Source organism: Lissotriton helveticus, chromosome 6 (genome assembly GCF_964261635.1).
Source record: "Lissotriton helveticus chromosome 6, aLisHel1.1, whole genome shotgun sequence".
NCBI lineage: Eukaryota > Metazoa > Chordata > Amphibia > Caudata > Salamandridae > Lissotriton > Lissotriton helveticus.
The window spans coordinates 1,285,516,190-1,285,538,755 of NC_136067.1; positions in this window are offsets into that span (position 1 = coordinate 1,285,516,190).

Here is a 22,566-nt window from a genome sequence, read left to right on the forward strand (position 1 = left end):
AGCAGGACTACAGGCCAACATATCATAAGGGTGTACACGGAATTAGTCTGGCACAATCGTGATGTCTATGTTATCTAAGAAATGCAGTTTTACTGGGAAGGTAAAAGCCATATGACAGGCCTGAAAGTACGCCAAAAGGGTAGGGCTACCCAAATATGAGGTGCATGGCCTCATATAACTCTCATATAACTCTCAGTTGAATGGGGGTTGCTCTAGCCTTCAGAAATTCAGGGAGGAGTGTTGCCGGTCCAGACGTAGGTTCCGGGGAATGAGTCCTAGAACGCCAAGGCTCCCTTGTGTTGTCAGCCAACGGACGAGGAGAAGTCAAAGAGTCCTTCGACTTATTGCACTTCTTTTTGTGCCTCCTACCTGAATGTCCCAAAGACTTCGAATTGGATGAGGAGGACTTCGGCCCTGCAAAATAATCCCAAGACCAGGAGTTTGACTTCCATGGAGTCACATGCCTGGCTGCTAGCAACTTCAGGGACCGCTCCCTCAAAGCCTTCGGGCCATGGCCCAGCAATCAGAGCACAACTTGGGGTCGTGCTCATGCTACAGACACCAAAGAAAAATGAGGTGCAGGTCGGTCACCAACATCAGTCATTGACTGGCACTGCAGGGCTTAAAGCCTAATTTGCACAAAGACATCCTTGACACCCCAGGAGATAACCCTCAAATATAGTTGACAATATGTTGTAAAATGACAGAGGGGTAACTTTTCCCCGGATAGGCGATGGCTGGCGAAGAACGTTAGTGTGCCTGGGAGACGCCTATATAGGTACTGCGACGTCACTTTATGCAGACGACTGACATGAAGATGATGGATGCCACCTACCGGTGCTCAGGGGTATTGTGTAGGAAAGTGCCCCATTTTGACATGGTCACCCCACTTTTTGCCACTGGTACTGATGTTTTCGACTGATGTGCACTGGGTCCCTGCTAACCAGGCCCCAGTGGCAGTGCTCTTTCCCTAAAACAAATTACATGTTCAATTACTAATCAATTGACAAGGACTCTCGTGTAAATGGTACCCCAGGACAACTAGGGAATGGGTACTAAAGATGGTCCCTAATGGCTGCAGCATGTATTATGCCACACTAAGGGACACGCACCCAAAGCCACGCAGACTGCCATCGCAGATTGCTTGAAATGGTACAAACCATTGTGAAACCACGATTTGGCACACACCATGCCCATAGACACTGAATGCAATATATATGCAATATATATAAGTCACCCGACAGTAGACCTCAGAGCCCTAAGGCAGGGTCTATTATATTACATGTGAGAACATATCTGCATGAGCAGATAAGATCCCGAGAGGTCTAGTTCAATTACTAGCTATCACAAGTGATCAGGGAAGCCTTCTTAAGAATATGTATTGGGCACTGGTCATCACGAGCGCCACAGCTACATGATGGCTTTAATGACACCACTGGTGTTTGGTATCAAAAACCTTGTCGTAATAAATCTGCACTGTTGCCAGAAGTAGATCTATTCTGACATGCACCCAGAGGACACCTTAGAGAAGCCCCCTGAAAAACCTACTACTATCTAGTGTGTTGGCTGCCTGGTATTGACAGCCTGCCACCACTGACAAGTGTCTGACCGTTTGCAGGTGTGAGCTCAAGCTGAGGTCAGAAACAATGCCTGCTCCAGAGGAGGGTGTTCACACTTCCTCCAGCAGGATGGCTAGTGTTTTAGCACATCCAGGCCAGAGTCTTCAAAGCCTCTGCCGCCTTCGATATGCGACCCCCAGACCTGGGAATGCCACCCTCTGCCCTGATGCCCATTTGCCACCAGGAAAGGTGGGAAAATTAGCTAGTCAGGAGTGTTTACTCTCAAAGTTAGTCACACCCATAAGGTGGGCTACCTAAAACGAAAATCAAAGGAAGGGTTTCACCATCTTGTTTTTGGTTAAACTAGGAACTCTGGGTCAGGATTATGCCCACTTTCCACAGGCAGTGGTTATATAGGGGGTGTAGTCAACCCAGGGGTAAGTAGCCCATTGGCTACTAGCTAACACTTCCCTAATGTTGTGTAGTTCCTATATCACCTATATCGGATCTGTGCGTTTGGATAACATAAACTGTGGGATTGGTGGCGGACTGATCCATGCACCCCCACCAGATACGTTAGCCTGTCTGTATCAGCTAGCTCACAGTGCCACTATAATCTCCTTTTATCAGGAAGAGATTCGTTTTTGGTAACCTCAGAACATGACAACCCTGATCCCTCAGGATTGCGGAAACTATATATTACTTTTCCCTCAGTCACTCGTGCTCACTTAGTTTGTCTCAGAGATACTCCGAATAAACATACTGGGCGTTTGTCAATAAAGATTTATTGAACAGTTGTTATTCTAGTGTAGAATAGATGAGCTGCAACAACCATTAGACAGTGGCAGAGATACACGAATAGCAGTACTACGAAAGTAAAGGGACGGTACAGTTCTACCATTTTGCATTAATCATGAATATATACAAGTACATAAAACACATGATAAATAAGTGCGTACTCCTACGATGCCTAACTCGATGTACCTAAATGTACCTTGCATCTGTGTAGGTGTTATGCCAAGAATCCCTCTAGGATTTAGTCCACCCATTACCTGAGAATGAGAGAATGAGAGATTGTGGGACCCCGTCCTTGTCTCGAGTTGGACACCCCACAAGGGATGTTAGACAACTGCTAGCTAGAGTGTCTACATGCCCGAACCTCAGTGTCTTGACTGTGTGTCAGCTGGGAAGTCACAGTCTCCTCTGTCTCGCTAAGCAAGACATGATGTATGTATACACATTGGTCTCCCCAGGGGTCCTACCTTGCTGTGTTACTGTGTCAGCCTAGAGGATGACGTTGGGCCTGAACTTTATACAGATACTAGCAGCCCGTCCCGACGTTGTCCGGGTATGAAATAGAATGTGTGTAATGTGTGTATTTGGCAAGGGCAGTTTATTTTAAAATCTCGCGGTGGACAACATTTTTTGTTTCATTAGAATAGGGACGGAGAAGGGCCAGCTGCTGCCCTGGTTGATGTTAGCAGGCGCGTGTAATTGGTGTAGTGATCCGCCGCCTGAGCCCGGCTACAGCCCTGGTTGATGTTAGCAGGTGCGTGTAATGTCGTTGAATGAGAGAGTTATCAGCCACGGGTAAATCCGTTTAATGAGAGAGTTCAGTGACACCGAGTAGGAGAGGCTGCAGTAATTGTCCCCGCAGACCCGCTCATTTGCGCGTTCCCCCGCTTGAGGCCCAGATGCCAGCCTGTTTGATGTTAGCAGGCGCGTGTTCCCCCGCTTGAGGCCCAGCTACAGCCCTGGTTGATGTTATCAGGCGCGTGTAATTAGTGTACTGATCCGCTGCCTGAGCCCGGCTAGAGCCCTGATTGATGGTAGCAGGCGCGTCTAATTTTGTTGAATGAGAGAGTTCAGTAACAGCGCGCAGGAGAGGCTGCAGTAATGTTACTTACCAGGCCTCCAGCTGAACGCGTTTGTCATGCCCCCAGTATACGGCCACAGCAGACGATCTTCTGATTAATGTACGACCCACATGGCATGAAGGGCGGAGCGTAGCACACGCCCCCAGCGTTTTTCACGCCCCCAGCGTGCCCCGTGATGCGGTGCAATTGCGTTCATATGGCATGAAGGCCGGACACACGCCCCCAGCGTGCCCCTTGATGCTGCGCAGCAACGTAATTGGCGCTTGTATGTACGACTCACATGGCATGAAGGGCGGACACAGCCCCCAGCGTTTGTCATGCCCCCAGCATTTGTCACGCCCCCAGCACACGCCCACAGCCCACGATGTGATGACCGTACCACACGCCCCCAGCGTTAGTCACGCCCCCAGCCCACGCCCACAGCACAAGCAGACACGCCCACAAGGGACTACTTTGCTGGCACGGTTCTTTTACCTTTTAAATGTATATGGTGTCCTACGGTACAATTGTATGTCTTGCACTGTATGATTGTGATGAACACCACTGTTTCTTGAAAAGTTCATAAAAACAATTTTTTTTTTAAATGTATATGGTGGCCGTCTGCATAGCCTATGTCCTTCTGCTGCAACTGCCCTTTCCAATGCTGTATTGGGTGTTGTGATTGGTGCTGTGGTTACTGAGATTCCCGCCTCAAAGGTTTGGGCTCTCCCTATAATAATAATATTATGGATATTTAACCGGAGATGGTAGTCCTGCTGTGCTACAAAGAAACCTCATGCCTAATAAATGAGATTCGAACTAGGGAAAAACCTGTGTTCTGAATGCAGTGTTATATCTAGGTAAAAGGTCAGTGCCTAAGAACCGTTATGTTTGTAATGTAGGGGAGAATATAGGTGAAAGGTTATGATGCTATCTGCACCTATATAAGGTACCAATATGGAATATAACACCCACTCCTCTTCCGACTGGACGACATATGTAACTTATTACCATACTACTAGCCTAACTGGGTATAGGTATGCTCAAAGTTCATAAAACATTTGTTTTGCTAAAATGTTTAAAACTTCTAAAAAAAATTAAAAAGCTTAAACATTTTTAAAAGAAAAATGTTTGCAAACTATAGCTTTAAAAGTGTCTGTAGTTATAGCCCGAACCACTATTAGCATTACAAAGCCAGTCATGGCCAATAAATGAAAGGAATGTTAATGTCAATTTTGTTTTGAGTTCCAAATTTGAGCTTGTTTAAAAAAGGACAAATTTCTTCCATCACATGATGAGCCAAAATGATTAAATGTTTATGTCAAGTCAAAATTAGCTTTAATCGATGCAAAAGGTGTTTATGTGTCCTGGCTGGTAGACACAACATTTTTATTACTTGCTTCCACAGTAGACGGCCCCTGTAGCACCTAACAAAGCATGTTATTGAACACAGAGTATGTTCTACGCTGTCCGCAGCCAGTGCTGGGGTAGCCTGTGCGCCATCCAAAGCCTGGGTATCAGTGGAGGAGCCGGTGTTCATACCAACAGGTGCAGTTACTACCTGTGGTGGCTCAAGGAATGCCACCATCAACATTGGAATACGCTGGGGACACTGCAGAACATGGCCGTTATCGGGTGCAGTAGAGCATTCACATCTGGCTGCGCACATGATGGGAGTGTCAAATAAAGGTCTTACATACATTCTTCTCCACAAAACAGGCATCGGAGAACAGGTAAGATGCAGTCCATCCAGACTGGTCGAAATGACAAGAACCAAGATGCACTTAGTTCTCTTAGGCGAGGCGTGCCTAGATGTTGTACCATGCGGTCATGGTATTTCTGCTCCAGGAGTGCTTTTTCCATCTACTTGGTAACTGATACGTCCATTGCATAGCAGATAGAAGACAATCAGGATACCTGCTATTAGAAACAGGATTAGCCGAAGTCCTCCAAAGATGCTTCCGAATACGGAATGTATGAAGTTTGGTATAACTCTGTACCATAGTACCGTCTGAAAGGTGCATAAAAGTCCAGAACCTTTGGTCTTAAATAGGTGGACAATGCCTGTCTTATCAGACATGTTAAAGATATGATTTACCATTTCTACGAAATGGAAGGGGTAGTTCGTATGAATAAGCACCTGTATCTCTGCTGAAGACCTTTCAATCTGGAGATCAAAAGTCTCTGAAGCGGAGGTTAGGGGCACAGCATTCTGTAAAAGTATGGCTTTCTTTCTGCTTAGAGTATCAAACCATATTAAAGAAACATTCAGTGAAGGCCATAACCGTGCCTCCCTGACTGTATGTGTCAGTGGAAACAATACTTGCATACAAGTAACCCAGGAGCTCACTGTTACCAGAAATGCGATGCGCAGAAGCATTCCGCAGTCGCCTTCATCATTCAGCATCAAGTAACTCCCATTTGAAAGTAGCCCGAATGCTGAAGTAATCACTGAAGCTGGGGAACCCCTCAGATGACAGGTCAAGTTTTGCTACAGAACCATTCCGAGCCCCGTGCAGCATTATACACTGACATATAAGTGATCCTCGAAAGCATTCTTACAGTTTGTACCGCTCAGAAACACTTTTCGATTCCCACTCCGGAATCGATATCTGTATGGTAATTCCTATGATTCCTTAATGTATTCCTTAGCCATTTTTCATATCTACCTGCCTTCTTTTGTTCAAGGCAATGCTGAAACTGAAAAGTAGTCTGCGGTAGACTTATGTGGGCATGGATTAGCCATTCTGTGGATGGTGATTTTTCCATTGTAAATGGTCATTTATCCAGTTTTTCGATACACTACATTCTATATTTTGCTCCCTTTGTGACATTTCTATCTGTTTATCTGTTAGATTGTATTCAGAAAACAGAGACGCGCTGTTGATAAAACACCCTGGCACATAGCCTGCACACAAAGATTGCAGCATCCAGCTTAACAACATGATAGAACGTAATTGAGATTGCCCGTATTGTAATATGGCCAAATCTTGTTCTAGTATGTCTATCGCAGAAGATGTAATGTTGCCAAAGGAAAATATCCTGGAGGTCAATGTAGTTTTTTTTTGTTTTTTTTTACAGAGTTTTATATAGCGCGAACTAGACCCGAACTGAATCAGGTATCAGAGCGCTTTACATAGCACCAGTTACGTTACATGAGGACACGCATTCATTTTAGGCACGGGGAGATTAAGTGATTTGCCCAGAATCACAGGAGGTTTTTTTGGCGTCGTTACCGAGACTCAAACCCAGATCCCCAGGTCCGAGGTCGAGCGCCCTAGCCGTTAGGCCAACTCCTCTCCTAACCCACTGTCTATCACTGCTAAAGATTTTTCTAGATTTATACGGTCTATTTCCCGTAGTCTCTCCGTGGCCACTTGTTGGGATATTTTCCATATTTCATTGTAGGCAGCATAAATGTCAGCATATATGAAACATTTCTGACGTGGTTTCCTGGGACCTAGTAAAAAATCCCCAAGATCCATATCCAGTGTGAGTAAGGTTAACTGTTGTTTCACCTGTGTGAGTGTTGAGGTTTTTAGCCAATCGAGGCATAACTTCCCAACACTGTATGACATCACTACCCCTGGATGTTGTCGCTGTACATAGAGCAGATCTGGCTTATGGATTGTGAACCCTTCGGTTTTACCCATGAAGCTTTTCTGACAACCATTGGTGTCTGTGGGCCAAATCAACCATTTCTTCCAATCTGGTCTGATCTGTTATATTGTATAATGTCATCAATTGTAATCCCTTCCTCTTATGTTTCGTTACCCTTGGTATGTGATGGTGTTAGCAGCCAAGGTGTGTTCAAATCTTTGTTCTTGGCTAGTCCAAGGCAAGACGTCTGTTGCACTCTCGTTCAAAAACATGTGTTTTTGAAGGATGAGGCATGCTCTGAATAAAGATTCTATCCCCTGCATTTGCCATTCTCTAGTACCCCAGACTGATTTTAAGTCTATAGTGTCTTTCCATAAGCCGTAACCCTGTTCAGACAACTGGGCAATAAAGGATGCAGAGTTTGGTGTTTGTTAACATATTTTTCTGTGCTGATGTAGGTGCAACCATATAATAATATGAGGCTGGGTCAGACATATTAAACCCTGAAAAATATGGAAACTTCTGTGTAAATGTTTTTGAACTGCCTTTCAGCGATGTTGGGCAATGTTCCCACTGGTGGTATGTGAACACATTTCTAGGATTAACAGATTAATGCAGGAAGTGATGACCATAATGTTGATAACAATACATAGTTTCATAATCTGACGTTCCTTCCAATGTTTCACTATTAGAAAACGTAGCAGATTTCTCCAAATCAGACATGTTCTTTACAGTTTCAAAATCCCAATTATCGGAAAACGTACTTGAGGTAATGATATCACTTAATGATATTTTAAATAAATGTGGAATTTTTAAAAGCTAAGTCGGGCCGAATATATCTGTTATGTTATGTTATGTTATGTTAACCGCTACCGCGTTTTCCCGCTGTGCGCTGGAATTTCAAAAATGCACGGTTTGTGACAAAGCCAGCTCGTCATCCGCGTAGCGCAGGTAACGCCCATGACGAGCTGGCTTTGTCATCAGCGCTGAAGGGGTTAACAGGTATTTATTGAGCGCACATACACCCTAGGGTTTCATGGCGCTGGGAATAGAAGACTGTTGTGACCGAGACACTTAGCCAACCGCTTGCACGAATAGCCATGTTTTCAAAGATTTCCTGAAGCTGATGAGGTCATTGCAGCTTCTGAGTGCCTGAGGCAGGGAGTTCCATAGTTTTGGGGCTAGGAAGGAAAAGCTGCAGCCACCCAGACGTTTCCGTCTAAAAGACGAGGTGGTCAGCAGGAGGTGGTGAGCTGAGCGGAGGCAGCACCGCGGGATGTATTTGGTGAGCCTACTGCTGATAAATTTTGGGCTGTTGCCATGCAAGTCAACCTTGTCCCAAACTATACCATCAGGTATAGGAACTGCAGTAATGTTCACTGATGACAAGTCTCTTTGTTTTCGATGATATGATTGATGTGGTTTTAAAAGTAAATTCACATTTTGGACTTTAGAGCTTTGCTGAATGTATTGTCCATTAATAAGCATGTTAAAAACGATTACTAAGCCTATCCAGAAAAGAAAGAAAAGTACTCCAGTAATTATCCATAGTTCTACCCATGGTGATACCAGGTAAGTCTTTTTAAGAAAATTCTGAAATTCTTTAATTTGCTGATTTTGTGATTTTTGGGCTGGCGTCGTTTCTGGTTCGCTTGGATCCAAAGAAAATGTATCAAAGTTTATGAAGTAGCCAGTAGAAGTTCGATCAATTGTTCGAATTGCATCAGGATTTGTTGAAATCGTAGTCTTTCCATTTGAACTTCTTGAATTGGAGTGAGAGGAGGGCGTCTGCTACTTTGGAGTCCAAGTGGCCTACTACTCAGTATCGGCCACATAGTGTTGTTTGATTAGGTCAATTGAGACAAATCTTTTCTCCTTTTTTCTGGCAAGAGGTGCTAGAAGTACAGTTCTTGTTCCTTCAATGGCTAGGACCGGTACAGGCTTTTTGTAGGATGGCCCAAATACCTTCCTGTCCACTATTTTCTCTCTGACCAGATCACAGACTTTTGAGATCCAGACAGGTCTTGCAGTGACAGATTTGACTTCCCCAGTGGCAGTCTGCTTCAGTTGGACATTACTTTGTTGTGTCCTGGATTCATTTTGATCCTATAAAACAGCCAAACGATCATGGATGTCAAACAGTTTTTCATCCGCCTCAGCGCCTTCACAATCAAGATCAGGTACCCACATTCTTGCCCCAAATAGGACCTCATATGGAGTGATCACCCCAGAGAACTTCTTGGCATATTGTTAAGGGCCAGCTGGACTCCATACAGATGTTTTAACCAGTTCTCATCCATACCTAATACTCTAGCTGCCAAAGACTGCTTTAAGTATCAGTTTTTCCTCTCCACAACTGAATTTCCCTTGGAATGGTACGGACAGGACTACCGCAATGCTACAGTCAATCATCGCATGGCCTCCTTGTAAGCCCGAGAGCTAAAAGGAGGGCCCTGGTCAGAATGTAATGTGCCGATTGCGTATGTCCATATGAAGACTTGCAGCTCTTTTATTATAGTTCGAGCGTCAGCCGAGCGCTGGGCCCACACCCATAGGAATCTCGAGCAGGAATCCACTGCAACCATGATATATTTGTAAGCCCCATCTCGTTCTAAGGGGCTGCAGTGGTCTAGGTAACCATATGCTAGTGGTTTGTCAGATATTAACAATGGTGTCTGTGCATGACGTGTTACTGTGAAACCTTTCATCTGCTGGCAGATGTTGCATTTCAAAATATAGTCTTTAGTCTGCTTTGTTAATCCATGCCACCAATACCGTTGTTTTAACAAGGAAACAGTTACTGTAACTCCCGCATGTGCAGAACCTATCCCTTCATGTGCTGCCAGAATGAAACCTAACCTACAATCCATGTTTGGAATTACTCTATTCCCCACTCCAGGAATCTGTGCAAATGGAATGGTATTGGCATATAACTTGCAGGAGAATTTGAGAGGAAATCTTTTTGGTACTGCTTTGCTGTTTTTGCATTAAGCAATATTAGCTACCATAATCTCACCGTAGATTCTCGTTTTAGAACAGGTGATTGCAGCTACGGAAGCCGTGCACACAGCCCCCTTTTGCGGCTTCATCAGTTAACGAATTCCCTTTAACGTGAACGGCAACAGGCTGATGACTCAGTGTATGTATCACGTGAGCCCTTGGTAGTTCTGATTTAAACTTCACTACCTGTTCCCCTAGCATTTTATGCTCAATTGTGCCATCTTTTGCGTCTTTGAATCCGTTTTGAACCCAGTATTGCAAGTATTCATTATATGATTGTACACAGTAAACGGAATCGCACAGAATTAGTGTGGGGCATTTTCAATCCATATTTACCAGTGCCAGTATCAAGGCTTTTAACTCTGCCAACAGAGCTGTGAAGTCTCCTAGAGATTGCATTTTAGTGCAACTTGGATGGAGCTTTCACTTCGCATGCGACCTTTAACGAGTGCACACGCTGCGCTACTTTGTTGCCTACTCCCTATGGCCGGTTGAGTAGATCTGTCAGTGTAAATAATATATTCATACTGATCTAGAGGCATCATTTCATTTGGTAGAGGATATTCTTGTTCATATTGCAGACATGCTTGTGTCTTTAAATTTAGGTCATACCTGTATTCTACATCTGTTGCAGTGAGAGAATTAGTCCATTGTATCCATCTCGGATGTAAGGCTTTAGCATTATGGACGCTTGCCTTTGTCGCAGCCTCCAAGGCTGGGACTGGAGTCACTACTTCTATTCGTTCCCCCTGAGCCAGTGCTCTAACTCTTAGTACAGCAGTCTGTACCGCCATCAGAATCTTTTCTGTAGATGCGAAATGCATCTCAGCATTTGTGTATAAATTTGGCTTGTATGCAATTTATACTGTTTCACCTTCATTGTATGTCAGATAGGTATACCCAGATTGACCCGCAATTCTAAGGATCACTAGGTTGTGTACATTTATGTGTTATCTGAAAGTGTTTGGAAGCTATCATATCAGCTTGCAAGGAATGAAGTGTATCTGTGTGTTCCTGTGTTCAATGTCTTACTGAAAAATCAGGTTTTATTAAGTCGTAGAAAGGTTTTACTCTTTCTGTGTAATCCAAAATGTATGTTCTACCAAAATGTAGGAATCACAAGATTGATTGTACATTTTTTATTGATTTTGGAGGTTGGGGCAGCGAGCATTTTGACTAAAAAATTGGCTACCAGGCTTATCCCTTCACTTGAAAGCTCATATCCTAAAAACAGGACACTGAGGTGGGCGATTTTTGATTTTTTAAAGTTGAATTTTGTAGCCCTCAGATGCAAATCCCAAAATTAGGGTATTCACTCTGTTCAGGTGCTCCTCTAGGTCATCGTCCCTCAGATAAATATCATCCATGTAGGACAATGCCTCTTCATCTAATTTCTGGAGTAACTCTATAACTCTGTCTGAAAACAACCCTGGGCTGTTTTTATACCATTGGGGAGTCTACGAAATTGCTGCTAGGACCCTAGCGCTGAGAATGCTGTTAGATACCTACTTTAAGGTGCTAAATATTGGCAAAAAAATCCATTTGAGATATCAAGAGTTGTGTTATATATTTTCCACACAATGTTATTCATTAATGCGTCATTGTGTGCATTTTTGAACTGCAAATGTCTTAGTGCAAGTGTTTAAATGTCTGTAATCTAAAACTAGACAATATGTATTGTTAGGTTTCATGACAGGAAACAAAGGGTTGTTCATTTGAGAGGTGCAAGTTTCAATCACACCTTGATACTCAAGTTGATCTAACATCTCCCTGACCTGTTTTTAGCTTCTTGCTTTATTGGATACTGCCTCTGTGCAGTTGGAGTAGTTTTTACAGGAATTATGTGGTGGATTGAATCCTCATTCCATCCAACATGGTTTTGTATAATGCTGGAGTTTGGGCTACCGCCCATCCTGCGCTTATGAGTGTTGCAAGCGTCTGGGAATATGATGTGAGAATGCCAATAGAATTACTGTTTCTCCTTTAGGGCAATCCTTGACGAATGATGGCCGCCTATCTTGTTCAGCTAACAAAATGTCATAGCCAGCGTTAGGTTCTCCCATAAGAAACCTCTCACTGTTCTACATTTGTCACCCTCTATCTGGAGCATTATTTCATATACTTTGTGTGGGACACTCACCCTAGTATCAGGTGTTTCCACCGTGATAGTCTGCTGTCACTAGAAATTCCATCAGGTTCTGGCAAGTTCTTGTTACTTCTGCAGCACTGTCTAGCATTGTCAGAACCCATTCCCCATTCAGTAGTCGAGTCCTCAGAATTCTGGGCATGTCTGATCTTTAGACCAAACCAAAAGTGTAGATCCCACCTTTAGGATCCTTGGACCTAGCTCTAGTGTAGGTATGTGACTTCACTGGATCAATGTACCTTTCAGGAAAGAAAACTTTCTTTCTAGTGTCCCCTCACTCATCGGGGTTGCCCCACGGTGACATGCTTCATCATTGGGGCCATCCCAGTTCTCTACGAAAAGGGGCGTGCTGCGACTCACGAACTACGCAGGAGCACTTAAGAGTGAATGACTATGTGTGGTGCAGAAAAATAGTGGTGGAGTGGGTGTTTGTGAGTTTAAAAATATCGTGCTTAGTGGGCCTATCCAATTTATTTAGCTCCTATGCAGGTATGTTAAAAGTGGGGTTAGTGTCACTGTAGGTCAACCAATAATGCAGTTGATTCAGTGAACGATTTGGTCGACATGTTTCATGCTACCCCTAGCATTTCTTCGGGACCATACAGGGACCAGCCCTGTATATGCCACTCCTATGTCCCAAAATCTGGGAACAGTGAATATACAACAATTAAAATAATAATCTTAGCATGCATTCATATTAGAAATACATACGTTCCTTTTAAATAGATGGTGTTAGTAAAGTGCAAAATGACACTTCATGGTCTCGCTGGGGGGTCAATTTCACTTATGGGACACACTGTTCCTAGCTGGTGAAATCGCACGAAAGGAGGTTCCGAGTAGGTACTTTCGTGCGATTTCACCAGCTAGGAACAGTGTGTCCCATAAGGTACATTGATCCAGTGAAGTCACATACCTACACTAGAGCTAGGTCCAAGGATCCTAAAGGTGGGATCCACACTTTTGTACTGAACCCCTAAGGAGGTCGACCTAGTCTCTATAATCCTCCTTCTCCCTCTGTTTCTTATAGTGATCTTTAGACCTGCAAATTTCTTCTTTTTGAACTGTGGCTTTTGCTTTGGCTTCTCTTTTTATTTAGAAGAATATTCTTGAGCATGTTGCTTGTCTCTGAACTTTGTACGCTCTTCTTGTCTTTTTGACAGTCCTTCCCTCTCTGACTTTTCCGATGAACCCTGGAAGGAACGAGAGGAATGTGTATCAGTATCCTGATACCTGTCAGGTTTTCTAATATTATCCCTATTGCTGAGGTTATATGTCTTTTCGGAGGGATCCTGTGGAGGAGATCTACCTTGGGATTGAGATCTGTTCTCTTTAAATGTTTGTTGTTTTTTATTATCCCACTTCTTTTTATTTGAAGCAGGTATCTGCTTGGAAGTGTCCTTTTCAGAACTGCCCATCAGTTGTGGTTTTAACGCTTTCCCACACAAAGTGCCTAATTCTACATATGCAATTTCAATTATTTTTGGTAGTTCGTGTTCCTGTTCTAAAGGACTGAACTCCCATAGGCATTGGCGGATTGCCACTGAAGCTGCTTCCCTTTTAATGTTAGCTAGTATTATGGCTGATTCCTGGGCATAGTTACCTAGTACCTTCATTCCTAAGTTCAGAGCAGGCTCTGCTCCGTACTCGTTCTGTATTTGTCTTAATACATCTGGAATCACGGCTAATGGAGGAATACCAGGAGTTTTGGTTAATATGGCAGCAAAGACTGTACCCCAAGTAGTAAAATCTGCTACTTGTGGTGTTATCCCCATGGGCAAGCAGATTGTTAGCATTCTGTGTTTTTCATATGGGGTAGTATTCAGGAATACTGAATCGAGCTGTGTTATTTTCTGAGCTACCCAGAATGGCATTTGTTCATGTTTAGAGGGCATTTTGCCCATCACTGTGTGTAATGTTTGTGGTGTGATTTTAGTTGCTGTACCCTGAGTTTGAGTTCCATTTATTGCAACTATTGCTGGTTGAACTGTAAATATGTCCTCATGATGAATTGTGTCAAGTTTCTGTATATTGTTATTAAATCTTTGTGTTGTATGAGTAAGTCTGCCTGTGGCATTGTGTCAATGTCCGGATGTAGTGTGTAGGGTGCTAATATCGGCCATGTTGCCCCTTCTCTTCCGAGTGGGCAGAGTCTTACTCTTCTTCTTATGTGAGGTAGGGCATCTTTAAACCAGTATAAATGTTCCTGGTATGTGAGCGGAACTTCAATGTCCTCGAACTGACAATATTCCACTGGTGCATCTCCTTCTGTGTCAGAGTGAAATGTTTTTGTTCTTGCATGTGCTGCTGGGAATGTAACCCACAATTGAAATGCCTCTGTATTGTTTGATTCATGCACCTCAATCATGAAAACTACTAAGCCATCCCTAGCTGATAAATCATTTTCTAGCAGTTTCAAGGTGACTGTATGTTTGATTTTTTCTGCAATTGGAATTGCGTCTGCATCTTCTTCTCCGGCTGAGATATGTAGATCAACTCTTTCGTTCGTTATCTCTGTCCTCAGTCATTTTTGTAAAGAAGAATTTTTTCCAAGGGAACTAAGATAAGGTTTGTATGCACAATTTAGGAACAATGTGTCCTTCAAGCTTGATTAAACAACAGCTGATAAATAGGATTTTTCGCCTACTCAGCTGTGGCGAAATTTGTGCCCACCCACATCAGATATCTCTGGTGTTTTGTGAGTAGGGGTCTCTGAGAATAGCACGACTGAACTACTCAGATTCTACTGTTAAATGAGTACCCAAGCAACATTGGCAGCGCCATGTCCTATAGTTCCTATATTACCTATGCAGGATCTGCACGTTTGGATAACATAAACTGAGGGATTGAGGGCGGACAGATTCTGTGCACCCCCACCGGATACATTAGCCTGTCTGTATCATCTAGATCACAGTGCCACTATAATCTCCTCTTATTGGGGAGAGATTAGTTTCTGGCAACCTCAGAACATGACAACCCTGATCCCTCAGGATCGTGGAAACAATATACTACTTTTCTCTCAGTCACTCATGCTCACTTAGTTTGTCTCAGAGATACTCAGAATTTAAAAAACTGGGCATTTGTCAATAAAGATTTACTTGAACTGTTATTATTCTAGTGTAGAATAGATGAGTTGCAACAACCATTAGACAGGGGCAGAGATATATGAATAGCAGTACTACGAAAATAAAGGGATGGCACAGTTCTACCATTTACCAATAATCATGAATTTATAAAAGTACATAAAATACATGATAAATAAGTGCGTACTCCTACAAAGCCTCCCTAACTAGATGTCCCTAAATGTACCTAGCATCTGTGTAGGTGTTATGCCAAGAATCCCTCTAGGATCTAGACCACCCCATTACCAGAGAAAGAGAGAATGTGTCCTGGGCTTGCGTTGGACACCCCACGAGGTATGCTAGCTGTAGCATCTGCATGCAGGAACCGCAGCATCTGGTCAGTGTGTCAGCCGGGAAGTCACGGTCTCCTCTGTCTCTCTAAACAAGACATGATGTATATATACCCATACGTCTCCCCAAGGGTCCTACCTTGCTGTGTTACTGTGTCAGCCTGGAGCATGACGTTGGGCCTGAATTTTATACAGAGATATTATACAGGAGATGGTAGTCCTGCTGTGCTGCCAAGAAACCTCATGCATAATGTAAAAGGTTCGAACTAGTAAAAAAACTGCATTCTGACTGCAGTGTCATATCTAGGTATCTGAAAGAAACAGTTAGTTATAGATTCCTTACCTTAAAATTACCCCAGGCGTCAGACTGGATCTGGAAAGTTTTTTCATCAGGAGTACCTCTGCGCATCGGAAGATGGCGTCGGTCGGCTCCGCATCCGTCGTTGGCATCGTGGTCTCCGGGATGACGTCCCGGCAGCTACTTAGGTGCCCCTCTCGCGCTCTGACGTCAGTTCTCTTTGTCCTCGCCAGCCAGCGCAGATCCGGAGAGAGCGGTACCTCCTTTCACTTTTTTTTTTTTTTTTTTATAAAATATTTTATTGAAGAAACAAAAATCAATGCAGAGTCATCATCCAGCAAAGTTAGGCAGCAAAATACAGAGTCATTAATCAATGAATCAAGTATACACAGAAAATCACTTCAAAGATCATTACTTCGTCTCGGTCCAGCTCTGTCCATTGCCATTCCCTCCGATGGGGAGACACAAAACTCATCTCTATACACATTCCAGTGTCCCCATTTTTTATCCCACTTCTTAGGGCAACCTCTGATTTAAATATCGATTTTTCTGCCAGCATGCATCTGTCCATCTCTGCCACCCAGCCCACCAGGAAAGGTCTCTGGGGGGCACCCCAGTGCAATGCCACAGTGCGTTTCACCAACAGGAAACCCAGGGCCACCCATTGAAGCTCCATCGCAGTGAGGTCCGTAGCACCCCATATTTTAAGAAGCGCTTCCTTAGGGGAAAGGGGAATAGGCTTCCCCAACGCTTCAGACATTTTACGAACCGCCCTGTCCCAGAACCATTGAATAATTGGACATTCCCAGAGGACGTGGTAAAAGGTGCCGGGGCGGCCACATCCGCGGAGACACAGCTCGTCAGGGCGTCTTCCCAGTTTAGCTAGAAGGGGGGCTGACATATATGTTCTATGTAGAATTTTCAATTGGATCAATCGGAAGCGGTGATTTATAGCCGTTTCCCTAGGGGACATTAGTGCTGATCTCCAGTCCTCGTCATCTAAGTCTCCCACGTCCTCTTGCCATCTGTCTCGCATGGTCTGGAAGGAGTCAGGCATATTATAGCATAGTTTACGATACGTGCACGAAATTGCATTCGTCTGGAGTGGTTCTGAAAGTAGCCTATCCTCTAAGGGAGACGCCTCTGGAAGAGAAGAGAGGTCTGGAACCGCAGCCGTGACAGCATGTGCAATCTGGAGGTATCGGAATGCCTCGGATTGGGCCAGGTCATATTTCTGTTGAAGTTCAGAAAAGGTCAACGATTTCCCTTTATGGATCAAGTCGCCTAGAGTGGAAATGCCGATCATGTCCCATCCGTCAAAGCCCTTAGAGTGACAAAGGGAACCCAGCCTCTGGGACGCCCAAAGCGGGGTGGCCTGGGTAAATTTGTTAGACCAACCTAAGCTTTTAGTGGCTCGGTGCCAGATAGCCACAGTTTGTGCCATGGGTCCCACATACCGATTACGGGAGAATTTGCCATATAAGGCGCCTAAGTATCCCTCCCGTCCCGTCTGACAGCGTTCTAGATGGAATGCTGGGTTGGCAGGTGATCCATGAATCCAGGAGTTGGTAGCTACGAGTTGGGAGGCCCAATAATAGAGGCGAATGTTCGGCAGGGCAATACCCCCATCATACCATCCCTGGGTTAGTTTATTCAGGGCAATACGTGGTGCCTTACCATCCCATAGGAGGAGTCTCAGATCACCCTCCAACACACTGAAAAAGGAGTCCGAAATTGGGTAGGGACAATTTTGGAGGACATACAAAAAACGTGGGAGTGCTAGCATTTTGAAGAGAGCTGCTCTGCCAGGGAGGGACAAGGGCAGCGTACGCCAGTGGGAGATATCACTATGGAGCCTCTGGAGCGGACCCTTCAGATTATGTTCGTAAAAGAGTTTGGGATCAGGAGTTACAAAAATGCCCATGTATTTAAAACCGTCTTTGGCCACAGTAATGGTGAAACCCCGCAGGAGCACGGGCGGAGGACCGTGGAGACTAAACAGGGCAGACTTGGACCAGTTAATTGAAAAACCAGAGTATTTCCCAAAGTTCCCAAGGACATGGAACAAACTGTTAATGGAGGATCTGGGGGAGGAGACATACACCAGAATGTCGTCCCCGTATAGGGAAATTTTATCCGTTGTGTCTTCATTCCATTTCAGTCCTTTGATTGAAGCATCCGTACGGATCCAATGAGCCAGAGGCTCTAATGTAAGCACAAATAGAAGGGGGGAGAGGGGACATCCTTGCCTGGTTCCCCTATGCAGTCGGATTCGTCTGGATGTATGGGCATTAACTCGCACCTGGCCTAATAAGTCGGTGTACAGCAATCGGACCCACTGGATAAAAACCGGGCCAAAGCCAAAACGTTTCAAGACCTCAAAAAGGTAGGACCATTCTATGGAGTCGAACGCCAGGGTGGCATCCAGGGACAGAATCGCGGCATCCTCTTGTATATAGGGTTGCCTGCCTATTACATTATGGAGCCTACGGAGGTTTAAAGCCGTATTACGGCCCGGAAGGAATCCTGATTGATCGTCGTGTATAAGGGAGGGGAGGACTGTAAGGAGTCTGGTGGCCAGAAGTTTGGCCAGACTCTTAACCTCAGCATTAATAAGCGAAATCGGCCTATAGGAGCCACAGTCGGTGGGCGGCTTATTGGGTTTGTGGATAACTGCTATGGAGGCTAGACGCTGGTCTAATGGCAGGCTGCCACGGCTAAGACTCTCCTCAAACATAGCGTTTAGGTGCAGGATCACTTCTTGGGCTATCCCCTTTAGGAATTCGATGGGGATATCGTTAGGCCCCATAGCCTTGCCTGAGTTGATAGCAAAAAGGGCGCTCGTAAGTTCCTCAGTCGTGAGGGCTGCATCTAGTGCTTCCTTGTCCCCATCAGAGATAGTAGGTAGTCTCATCTCCTCCAGAAGGAGGTGGGATTCGTCCCCAGAGTAGTAAGCTTTCGAGGTGTAGACCTCCTCTAGGTGGTCAGCAAATGCCTCTGCTATATCCTGGGGATCGGTGATATGTGAGGCGTCTGGTCGTATCAGCAGTGGAACCCACCTAGATACCTGTTCACGGAGTTCCAGCCATGCAAGCATTTTACCTGCTCTGTCTCCTAACTCATAGACCCGGTGGCGAGTTTGCAACAGTTTCGCCTGAGCTTTTTCTAAAGCTAGCATTCTATATTCCATTTGTCTCAGTTGGAGGCGGGCAGCGGACTCGACGGAAGGGGTAGTGTTGAGGTCAGATTCTAAGTTTAGCAGTTCTGACTCAGTTTGGAGCAAAAATTCGACCTGCTTGTGTTGATATCCGATTTTAAGAGCGAACGCCCTCCCTTTAATGACAGCTTTGTAAGCTTCCCAGATTGTAACTGCCGATTGGACTGAGCCAAGGTTCTCGGCAAAATAGTATGCGGTGTGTTCGAGCAGGCTGTCTTTGATGTCCGGAACCTTCAGGAGCCAAGGGTTAATAGTTATGGGGCCCCTAGACCCCCGTCGGTGGTAGGTGAGTTCGACAGTAAGGGGAGAATGATCAGAGATACCCCGGGGGAGTCCCCTTGGATTGTGAAAAAGGCCTATGTCTACAGTATGGCAGAGGAAATAGTCTATACGAGACATACTGCTATGAGCGTTGGAATAGTGTGTAAAATATGGGACATCAGGATGTGATGCTCGCCAGAGGTCCTCCAAGCCCATCGCACGCGTAAAGTCCAGGAGGTCAGAGCCCAGCCTATGGGAGCCATGTTGGGGGTGTCTATCTATAGTGTCGTCCATTGTCATGTTAAAGCCCCCACCTATGACTAATGCACCCTGTGGGAGGTCCACTAACCGTCGTTCTAGAGTCGTCAGAGCGTCTTTGCTCAGTGCTGGCGGAATGTAGGCCGAGTTAAGGTGTCGCCCCTCCCAGGAGGTCTCAGCCACCGCGAAGCGGCCCAGAGGGTCAGCCCATGTTTTAGTACATGTAAGTGGAAGAGATTTCCTGACAAGAATACCGGTACCCCGGGAGCCCGAGGTGAAGCCCGCATGTATCAGTAGTTTATATCCCCCTCTATGTAGTGCTCGACATGCATTACCCAAAAGGTGCGTTTCCTGGAGTAATACTATGTCTGGGGCGTGCCGCTTAAGGTATTGCAACACCACCCCTCTTTTTATCTTACTTCCAAGACCATTGACGTTCCACGTCATGAGGGTGAGTGTTCTAGTATGGGTGCGCGTCATGTTATGTTGTATAGTGAAAGAAGCGGGGGACGGATCTTAGCCAAAAATTGTGACAGTCGGGAACCAGGGCCAAGGACTGATACCTGGAAGAGATGGAGAGGCAATGCAGACTGGACGGCTGTATCCACTATGCCCACATGAAAGGAGGACTCTGCACTAACAACAAACAACAAATCAACAAAGAGGCCCAAGTAAAATGGATAAACATCCGGACAGGGACCCATAGAACCCCCTCCCCACTCAGCCCAACCCCCCTCCCAGCCCCCCTGCCCGCGGACTTGAAACTATCCACTCCCCAACTAGGCAGAGTGCCTGTCGCCCTCCCGAACATCTATGGGGTGCGTGGAGAGCCAAGGGAGCCCTCGCTGTAGGAAAAAAGGATTGTCAAGCCTTGTGTATTTTTAGAACAGAGTAAAACAAGAACAACATTTGCATCTTTCTGGAAACAACAAAATAAGCAGGATATTCCCTAGTATCTGGGCCAGCAAAAGGATATGAGTAGATCGTAAGTGGGCATTAGCCAATGAACTCAGTTTGATCCGGAATAGGAAGTCGCAGTCCCATCAGGCTAGTCCCAGGATCGCGGCATGTATTGACCGCTGAGATGGAGCGAGCAGTCAAGAAGGACACACCAAGAGTGTGTCCAAAGATGAGTCCAATTCGACTGAAGTCAACACTGACCATTGTGATTGTTTCATAACACCACAGCAAAAAACAAAACCTGGGCTGATCCCAGCAGTGAGGCCAAAAAGGTCCGAGGTAGAATCACTCTAAGTGAAGTGGACGGCATTGAGGATAGGGCGTTGCTGTTAGGCTGACTCATGGGGTGAGTCTAATCGATTGAAAGCATCATTGGTCACCGGGTGCAGTTTCTGTGAATAAATCCTGGCTTTCTGGCAGTATTTCTGGACCGGAGTGGTCTGCCGATCTTCTGCGATGATTGTGGGTATTAGAGGGCTGACGCCATCCTTCAAGCTAGTCCCACACCTCAGCAGGGGATTCAAAGAACCAAGTCTTGCCATCCGACTCCACGCGCAGTTTAGCGGGGAACAGCATGGAATACTTGATGGATTGGGCTAGGAGAGCATTCTTTGCCTCAATAAAACTGCGCCGACGAGCCTGGACTTTCATCGTGTAATCAGGGAAGATTGTGACCTGGGCATTGTCTATTCGTAGCGGTGGTCCCGCGCGTGCTGTCTGGAGGACAACATCCCGGAAGTTAAATACACGGGCAATAATAGGATGGGGGGGGAGCGCCCGGTTTCGGCTTGCCCCCGGGGACCCTGTGCGCTCGTTCAATGGAGAAATAGTTGCAGAGCTGCTTCGGTTGGAGATGTTGCAGTATTAATTTCTCCACAAAGAGATCTGTAGCCGGCTCCTCCAAACACTCCGGAACTCCTAGGATGCGGAGGTTGTTGCGTTTCGCGCTCCCTTCATAGTCGTCAAGGAGCGCCCCCATTTGCAACTGTTGTTTTTGGAGTTGAGCCACTTGTTGTTGGAGGGTGGAGGTATCAGCAATAAGCGCCGTGGTCTTGAGTTCCATGTCTTTCACTTTAGTGTCCATTTTATGAAGGAATGCATGTAGGAGTGTCACTTCAATGTTCGCGGAGTCGATACGGGTCTCCAACGAGGAACGGACCCCCGCGATAGCCTCCATCACGTCCTCCAAAGTGGGGGGTTTCGCTGCAGGAGGGGGGGTGGTCGCAGTTTTAGATACGGAGTCGGGCCAGCGTCTTTAGGTTCTCCTTTAGAGCCCCACAATAGTTTCTTAATCTGTCGCTGGCTGGAGGTTCTATTTCCTTTACTGGAGGCCATCTCGGAGCCCGGTTCGTGGAACACCCACTGATGTCGGAGGGGTGAATAGCGTGGAATCAAGATGGGGCTGTCAATGGCCTCGGGATGTGGGTAGTTCCACCCAGCTGCGACAGTACCTCCAAAAAGTCTAAGGACTCCGCGGGGCCGGAAGAGGTGAAGCAAAGCAACAGAAGCGTGAAGGGGGGGTAGTAGGAGCTCCACTCACAGTTTATGGCGTGTTGGTCAGACTTTGTAGCTCTCAGTACTTCCGGGGGAGATCTGACCCGTCCGTCCAGGAGGAGCGAGGGGGGGCCACCAGGGGTAAAGTCTCCGTGTAGGCGCCCAGGATCTGCAGATGGAGCAGACTAGCCGAAGCGACAGCCGAAACTAAGGCAGGAAGGGCCTCCGATGGAATCCAAGGTTAGGTCCAAAACAGCAGGTAATCGGCGCTGTGGTAGAGCAGCCAGTCGGCACCCCTGATTCTGGGAGGGCAGGAAATCCCACCTCTAGAGCCACTTCAGCATCACCAGGCACCAGATGGTGGAGCGGGCGCAGATGTCACCATCCAGGCTTAGAGAGCGGAAAGTTAAGTGTTGCCCTCCGTAGTCCACCACTCAGGGCTCAGCTTCCTTGGGGTTAATTCCTGCAGAGTAGCCTCAGACAGCTTTGCTGATTTGCTCGTGGCAGG